The following is an 8540-nucleotide window of genomic DNA, read 5'->3' on the forward strand; positions in this document are numbered from 1 at the left end:
AAGGCATGGTATCATCTTTTAATCTCTGCTAAGGGTTGAATTCTGTCCCCAAAAGATATCTTGAGGTCAATAACCCCTAGTACCATAGAATGTGAATTGATTTGAAAATTGTTGCAGATCAAATTAGTTAAAAAGAGGTTGTATTGGAATAGAGCAATCCCTAGTCCAATATGGCTGATGCCTTATGAGGAGAGGGGAATTTGGACCCAGACACTTACTAGAGGGAAGATGGTGTGAAAACATACGGGTGAAGATGGCCATGTGCAGATGGAGGAATAGATTAGGGTGATATATCTATAAGCCAAGGTACATCAGTATTGCCAGTTTCACAGAGCCCTGATGATACCATGTTTTTGGACTTCTAACCTCTAGATCTGTAAAACCAACAGATTTCTCTTATTTTAAGTTACCCAGTTTGTGGTACCTGATTACAGTAACCCAAAAAAACTAATGTAATTTTCCTTTTAAAATTCAATGTTTGTACTAGATGACCAGATAGACACTGATGCTGAGAAGGCAGGTATTTATGGAATGCTTAGTCTTAACTGAGCTCCCCAAATGAAAAATACACCTTTACTGAGCTGTTAGTTCAGGTACTGTTAGCTGAGATAAAAATCAATATAGGTTTAGAGAAGCAAATGTCAGGGTGGAGATAGAGTGACAAAATAACAAGACCAACAGAATAACTGGGCTTACCATCTGTGTTAACCAATTTGCTTTATCCAAAGGGAAAATAAACTTCTCATATCTTTATCACAAGAGGTAGTTCTGCAAATTAGAGGTAGAGGCCTGTCCTCCCAGGGTGACTGTGGGATAGGGATGATTTTTCCTTGGTGATTACATTTCAAAGAGCAGGTTCTCAGGTCTGTGAGAAAGACAGCCTTGGATCAGGAAACTGGCATGAGACTCTTAAAATGATTTCTATCTCAAAAGGGCAGAGAAAAACATCTTCAAGTACAAGTTTTCTCAGTAAATGCTCTAAGAGTAAAGAGATCCTCTATGGATGTGCCTGGGTGAGGGCCAAATCAGGGACCCAGAAGCAGAAAGAAGCCTTCAAAAGGTTAAGGAAGCAGAGGTAAATGTGAAGGCAGTCTTTCAGTCCGTAATTCTTCACTTCTGATGGAAGCTGGAGGTATTATTCTCAAGGTCTTCCTCTCCCTCAGGTTCAATCCCAAAGCCTGTGGTTTTTATCTCCCCAATGCTTACCTAATCTTTCCATTTCAAATGATTAGCCTATCTCTATCATTGGTGAAACTCTCTCACACTCCTGCCTGCACCATGAGAATGGCCTCTTTATTGATCTCTTGTTCTCTAGCATCCTTCTCATCACTGTACCTATTTAGAGTTTAAGCTTGATTCTTAATTTTGGCTGCTTAAGGTCTAACAGTAATTCATCATTATCATCAAAAGTAAAAAACTCAAGTTTTGAGGTATGTCATTAACTTGGTAAACTGGTATATTTGTCCCCAATCCTTGCAAGACAAATGGCATCATCTGTGTAAGAGAAAGCAACTGGTAGAGACTGACTTGATGAAAGATCACATTATTATAATCAGATTCCTACTAATAACTCACTTTATGACATTGAGCAAGTAATACAATATGACGATGTCGTCAACCTAAATAAGGAGGCAAATGGAGTTTGCCACAAATTGAGCCAGAAATTGAGTCTTTTCAGGAATAGTAGAGGTACTGCAGTTTGGGAAATGCATGCTGTAGCAAGCTATAGGCAAGCTTATCTAGGGTTTATCTGCAAGCAGTGCAGAGAAAGACAATCCGGCCAGAGTCTAAGCACAAAGTTGATTGGCTTGAGGATGGGGAGAGATTCTTGGTGGATGTTCATTGATCAAGGGACAGTTATCCATCTTCTGTAAGTTAGGCATTGAATGTAAATCAGTCTCTCAGTTCTTTTTTTTTTTTAATTTTATTTATGAGAGAGAGAGAGAGAGAGAGAGAGGGAACAAGCAGGGGGAATGGCAGAGGGAGAGGGAAAAGCAAGCAACCCACTGAGCAGGGAGCCTGGTGCAGGGATCGATCCCCAGCCCCTGGATCATGAACTGAGCCCAGGTACCCCAGGTCTTTCAGTTCTCAAATCCCATTCTGCTGAGGGCATATAACGGAGAAGCTCCATTTCATATTCTCCAATTCCATTAGAGACTGAAATCCTTTCACAGTGTAACCAATCTATCAAAGTTAAATTAGAGAAGGGACCTCCGGCTCTTCAATCCCACAGTTTATCAAAGGGGATTGGCAGCATAAAGGTTTTCTGCTTTGGTCGTTCACCTTTTGGTTAAGCATTTCTCCTGAAGATACAAGAAAACACAGCACCATAGAGATTATGCAATAATTTCAGGGACCTCACTTCCTTTTTTTTTTTTTTTTTTTTTTCCTAAAATGATTTCTGGGGGAAAAAGTAAAAAGGCTCAAGACTATTCCCTCCTGCAGTTTTTCTTGGGTTCTAATTACCTAGGCCAGTAAAAGGGTTCTTTTTACTCTCATGTATGGGTATTAGCATGAGGATTTTTGATAAGAGAATGGAGGAAAGAATAAGGCTTATAACCCTTACTTGCTAAGATACCTACTCTGGGAGGAATCTAGGAACTCTGGTAAATTTACTTTAAACTTGCTAATATCAGTTTCTCCAGAAAGTATCTTAAAATTCAATGGCCCAACAAGTATTTGACCTTAAGAAGATTGTGTAAAGCGGAAAAATAATACTGAAAGCTCTCTGCTGCATAAAAAAACTCAGAATTATATACCTTAGAAGCTCAGTTTTCTATCCCAATTAAAATAAAATGAAAATTTAAATTCAGAATATAGAAACACTACATTTCCCATGTTATAATTAAATCAGAATGCTATTAACATATTTCTAAACTATTGCCAATTAGAAATTGTTTAAAGAAGTCCAAGCAATTGTTTAATAACAAGGAAAATAGCAATTATTCTAGTCTTTGCATAATGATAATTTTAATAGCATTTCTAGGAACCATTAATGGCTCTGATATTCGAGCAATTTTGAATCAAATACTAAAATTTCACCATGATTTTAGAATAACCAGGAGTTTTTGTTTGTCATTTTGTTCTTGTTTTTACTTTCAAAGGAAAATTTTTATTTTCCTTATATAGCCCACTTCAGGCTGGTAATGTTTATAACAGACATTTTCCATAAAACGTATGGTTCCTTATATATGTACTGTAAAGACAATATAACAGTAAGCACTCTATGACAGCGTGTAAATATAACTGTTATATAATATAATTGATATAAAACATCAATTTTCTAAACTAATTTGAGATTAAAAAAAAAATACAATCTAAAGGTAAATATAGGGATCCCTGGGTGGCTCAGCGGTTTAGTGCCTGCCTTCAGCCCAGGGCGTGATCTTGGAGTCCCAGGATCGAGTCCCACATCAGGCTCCCTGCATGGAGCCTGCTTCTCCCTCTGCCTATGTCTCTGCCTCTCTCTCTCTCTCTATCTCTCATGAATAAATAAATAATATCTTTATAAAAAATAAAGGTAAATAAAAACAGAAACTATGTAAGTATATGAATTACATGTTGTAAAATAGTATTAATTGGCTACAAATGGGACTGTAGGTTTGGTTTTGAATACTCAAGCAGCAATACAAAGCAGTACAAAAATGATCAATTGGTAACAATCCATTTCTTAGCAGAAATAACACTGTTCCTAGAACAGATGCCACAAAGAAATTTCTCCTTTAAGAAATTTGAATATGTAGAAAGATGCAGTAAACAAAACCTTCTAAGTAATTAAGCAATGAATTTTTATAGGATTGTTACTGATGCTAAAAATAGGATAACTTAAATAGCATATTTATATAACAAGCACTATCTCAAGCTCCTTTTCTCTCCTTTAATTCCCATGTAATTCTATGGAATAACTACTATTGTTAGTGCCATTTAACGTTATTAGGAAACTAAAAATCAGAGATGTTAAGTAACTTTCCCAGGGTCACACAGTTAGTAAGTGATATAACTGGAATAATGGACTCAGGAGCTCCAAGTTTATTTTTTTCACCACTACACCAACTACTTCTGACCTAAGATGGCATAAAACTAAAGTACTCTTACTGAGTGGAGGAAACACCATTTATCAGGACCTAACATAATCAAGCCATTCAATTGATTAAATACATTTAAAAAGTACTTATCTTTCCCAGGATAGATCTTTGATAGATGAGGAGAAGCAACAAGCCTAGGGGCCCATTAGATTATACAATTTTTTTTAAAAGGCTCTGATAATTGCAAAACCACACTGCATCTGGGCAGAAGTTGGCAGAGCAAATGGTTTAAAAAGAGTAGACTGTTGACCCTCAAAACATCCATTCCTAGATGGGGGAATCTTTTTTTAATATACAAACAGCAAAATCCTGCTGAATGGCCTTTAAATAGATGAAGGCATTTCTCTCACGAAGCCCTTGTCTAATGAAGAGTACAAGTAATTAAAAGATTGAAAATGAAAATTTTAAAGTGTAAAAACAAAGTATAATAATTATTATAGTTAGGGAAGTCCTGTCTATGTGAGCTACATTGTAAGGACATATGCTTCCTATTCTGAGATTTGGAAAAAAAAGGAAACTAAAACCAGAGAATAATTTGATGCCCTTGTCCTTTCTCATGGAAGGGCATACCTCCATGATGGGTAGATTTCACTCAGTGCCATCATGAGAGAGATTTGATTTTTAAGTTTAAATAATCTGAATTTCTTAGAGGACAGGAGTTGTGGCTGATGATTTTCTCAATAACAAACAAATAAACAAAACATTATTTTTCCTCCCACTGAACATAAGAACTGGTATAGCAGTTTAAAAAAAAGAAAGAGGGAATCCCTGGGTGGCTCAGCGGTTTAGTGTCTGCCTTTGGCCCAAGGTGCGATCCTGGAGTCCTGGGATTGAGTCCCACGTCAGGCTCCCAGCATGGAGCCTGCTTCTCCCTCCTCCTGTGTCTCTGCCTCTTTCTCTCTATATATATCATAAATAAATAAATAAATAAATAAATAAATAAATAAATAAATAAACAAACCTTTAAAAAAAGATTTATTAAGAAAGAAAGAAAGAAAGAAAGAAAGAAAGAAAGAAAGAAAGAAAGAAAGAAAGAAAAAAAGAAAATAAATGAAAGAAAAGAAAAACCAAGCCAGACTTTTTTATTCATTGAATGTCAAATACTGAGCACAGGCAGTAACTTTTTCAAATGTTTACTGGACTACAGTTCCAGAAGGGAGTATGTTTCTAATTTTGGTGTCTACTCCCACCTTAAGGCTCTAAAGTCTACCTGTTAATCTACAAAGATAACAGAAATCTTTACATAAATCAAACAAGAGAGGAAAAGTATCAAGGAGAAAGAGAAAAGATTTCTTTATAGATCTATCAGATAATGAAATGTCCAAAATTCTAGCTATAATGGATTTTTAAAAACACATTTTTTTTCTCATCAGTTTACTCAATCCTACATAATTAATTCCTATTCTTTTAGATCAGGCAACATTTACTTCGAATGACAATACTCAAAAATATAGCAGAAGTAATATAATTATAAGGACTTTTAAACTATTTAAAGTGTCAGGAAATTTGTCATTTGTAATTTTTTAAATAATTAAAGGCAAGACAGATTCAACATAAAAGCATATAAAGTCATTCTAGTATGACAGCAAGTTTTCACACCTGGGCAGATTACACTACCTCTCCTTAAGAGCAAATGAATATTCCAATTTGTCATTTTACAAAGAGGAAAAAAATTGTAGTCTTGCAGTAATATAACAATTAGTAGTAAATAATTCATAAGGTTTTACTTTTCTTTTGAATAAGCCCATCCAAAAATAAAAAAAAAAAAATGAATAAGCCCATCCAAACAGAGCCAACTTTGTCAAAATTTAACATATTATTTCTTTTCAGACTCATTTTCGCAGGTATTTAAACCAAAATACAACCAGTTCACTTTCTGTCAAACCTTTTACCACTTTCCGTATTCATTGCAAATTTATGTTTTTACATATATATACTTTTCACTTTTTGGAATAGCCACACATTTTTACTTTAAGATAATCAGAAAACTTTTTTTTTTTTTGATAATCTTTTTTTCCTTTGATAAAGGAACCACAGCCCTTTTTTTTTTTTTAATTTATTTATGATAGTCACAGAGAGAGAGAGAGAGAGAGGCAGAGACATAGGCAGAGGGAGAAGCAGGCTCCATGCACCGGGAGCCCGACATGGGATTCGATCCTGAGTCTCTAGGATCACGCCCTGGGCCAAAGGCAGGCACTAAACTGCTGTGCCACCCAGGGATCCCAGAAACCACAGTCCTAATTAAAACATAGACACACATACAGACACACACCCCTTAAAAATACATTGTATTTCTTTAATAATCATTCTCTCTGTTATAGTCTTGATTTTCCATATTTTAAAAAAGATTTTTATTTATTTATTCATGAGAGACACAGAGAGAGGCAGAGACATAGGCAGAGAGAGAAGCAGGCTCCATGAAAGAAGCCCAATGTAGGACTTGTTCCTGGAACCCCAGGGTCACACCCTGAGCTGAAGGCAAATGCTCAACTGCTGAGCCACCCAGGCATCCCCTGATTATCCATATTAATTACACTTATAATTGAAATCATTCTATTTCCTACAGACTAGAGGAAATTTGGAAAAGTGTAATTTCATTTGTTATACATAAGATCAGCATGGCTCACAAGTCCATACAGTACATTTCCCTATAATCACAATACCTATTTACATTTCTTCAAGCAAGAAAGATATAGCATGTATCCTGTATCAGTTTTCTGTTGCAACATAATACATTACCACCATCTTTCCTGCTTAAAATAATACAAAGCTTTATCTCTGTTTTTAAAACTCAGGAGTCTGGGTCTTCTTAATTGAGTTCTCTGCTCAGCCTCACCGGCTAAAATCAAGGTGTCTGCCTGGCCAGCACTGAAATCTTAACTTAAGTTTGGGGGCCTTTTCCTAAACTCGTGCCAATTGCTAGTTTAATTAAGTTCCTTGTGACTGTGGGACAGAGGTTCCCCCTCCCCCTTTTTTTTCCTGGCTATTGTTAGGAGTCACTCTGAGCTCCTTGAAACTCTCCTTGGGTCTTAGCCACTGAACTCCACAACATGGCATCTTCTTCAAAGCCAGGAGGAGAATCTCTACTCTGCTGCTCTGTTGTTAATTTGGGATTTCTGTGGGCATCTCAAGGCTGGGACTTCCTATTCTGTCATCTGGCTGACATTAGTTTAGGAAATTTTTCATTAACTAGGCTTTCCCCCCCCCAAAAAAAAAAAATCTGAAAAATGTTAAGCATGCACTTTTATTATATTCCATACAAAATTTTCAAAATTAGTGACTATATTAGCAGCTTCTGTGAGAGGGCATTTTTCTGAAAAGTCTAGCCTATTTAAACTACTAGAAGTTTAGCTTTTTCCTTTCTGTATACTCAAATTAGATATTAGATTTATATGAGCATTTCCATTAATTCTATATAAACATTTATTCTTTATTAGCTGATCAGAATAAGAGTTTCTTTAAAGTTAAGAAACTTCATAATCTAATGTGTTATATACAAATAAAAGATGTCACATTAACACTAACACAACAAGAAATAAAGCCTCTTTTCTTTTACAGAAAAGATGCTCAAATCACAAAGGGCTTGCAACCTGTTTTACAACTTTCTCTACAGATGAAAATAATAGAGGCACAGAAAGATTAAAAAAAAAAAAAAAGAAGAAACAAAGAAAAAACAACTCCTGTGAGGTGAAATAGACTAACAACCGCCCCACCACACACACACACAACATACACACAAACCCTTTCAAGTGGGCAGACCTCTAAGAAAGGCTAATTACTTACCCTAAATATATCATGTATTATGTATTTCACCCTTTCTTCAGCTGTAAGACATATGGTCTCCTGTGGGCTACTACTTTTCTCCCCCGCTGTGAATTTAAACCTTCCACACTATGAAATTCCTGAAACAAAAGAAACACAGACACTTAAAAGTTTATTATTTGATTTTACCTTTTGAAGCTTTCACAGATTTTGACATTGAAACACTGGCATCTCACACAATATACCTGTTTCAAAACCAAAAAGATAGATGTCCAACTAACGTCAGAACAAGTTAGGGGCAGACGGGGCTAGGCAGGGAAAGATAAGGGAAAGGCCCCAGAGTCAGGCTCCTATGCATCTCAAGAAAACAGAGATAAGACAGTAAAAACAGAAAAAAATAAATCAGGCTCTCTAGCTCCAAAGTGTTAGGGAGTATCCCTAACATGGACCATCTCCTTCAATGGCTACTAAGAAATCCCAGATGTAGAGAAATGTTATGGAAGAGATACTAACCAGAGAGAAGGGAACACCTGTTTGTGCTCATGTTATTTACAAAGAAACATCTTGTTTGTTACAAGTCCGCTATGTCTGTTCTAAATATAGACATGATATTTACAAATCTACCCTGATATTGACAAGAAATCTATCAAGTTCCCTGGTCAGTTTCCTAAAAAAGACCAAAAAAGCCCTCAG

The 8540-nt window shown here is 35.9% G+C and overlaps 1 long non-coding RNA gene across 1 annotated transcript; it reads right to left on the reverse strand.

The window, feature by feature from the left end:
• Positions 1 to 707: 707 nt before the first annotated feature.
• On the reverse strand, positions 708 to 8295 carry LOC118355545 (uncharacterized). The gene is made up of 3 exons (XR_004818236.1): positions 8093 to 8295; positions 7869 to 7987; positions 708 to 865 (listed from the first exon to the last, which is right to left on the reverse strand). It is a non-coding gene; the product is annotated as an uncharacterized LOC118355545 (long non-coding RNA).
• Positions 8296 to 8540: the final 245 nt, after the last annotated feature.

The sequence above is a fragment of the Canis lupus genome, chromosome 8 (assembly GCF_003254725.2).
Source record: "Canis lupus dingo isolate Sandy chromosome 8, ASM325472v2, whole genome shotgun sequence".
In the NCBI taxonomy this organism is placed as follows: Eukaryota; Metazoa; Chordata; class Mammalia; order Carnivora; family Canidae; genus Canis; species Canis lupus.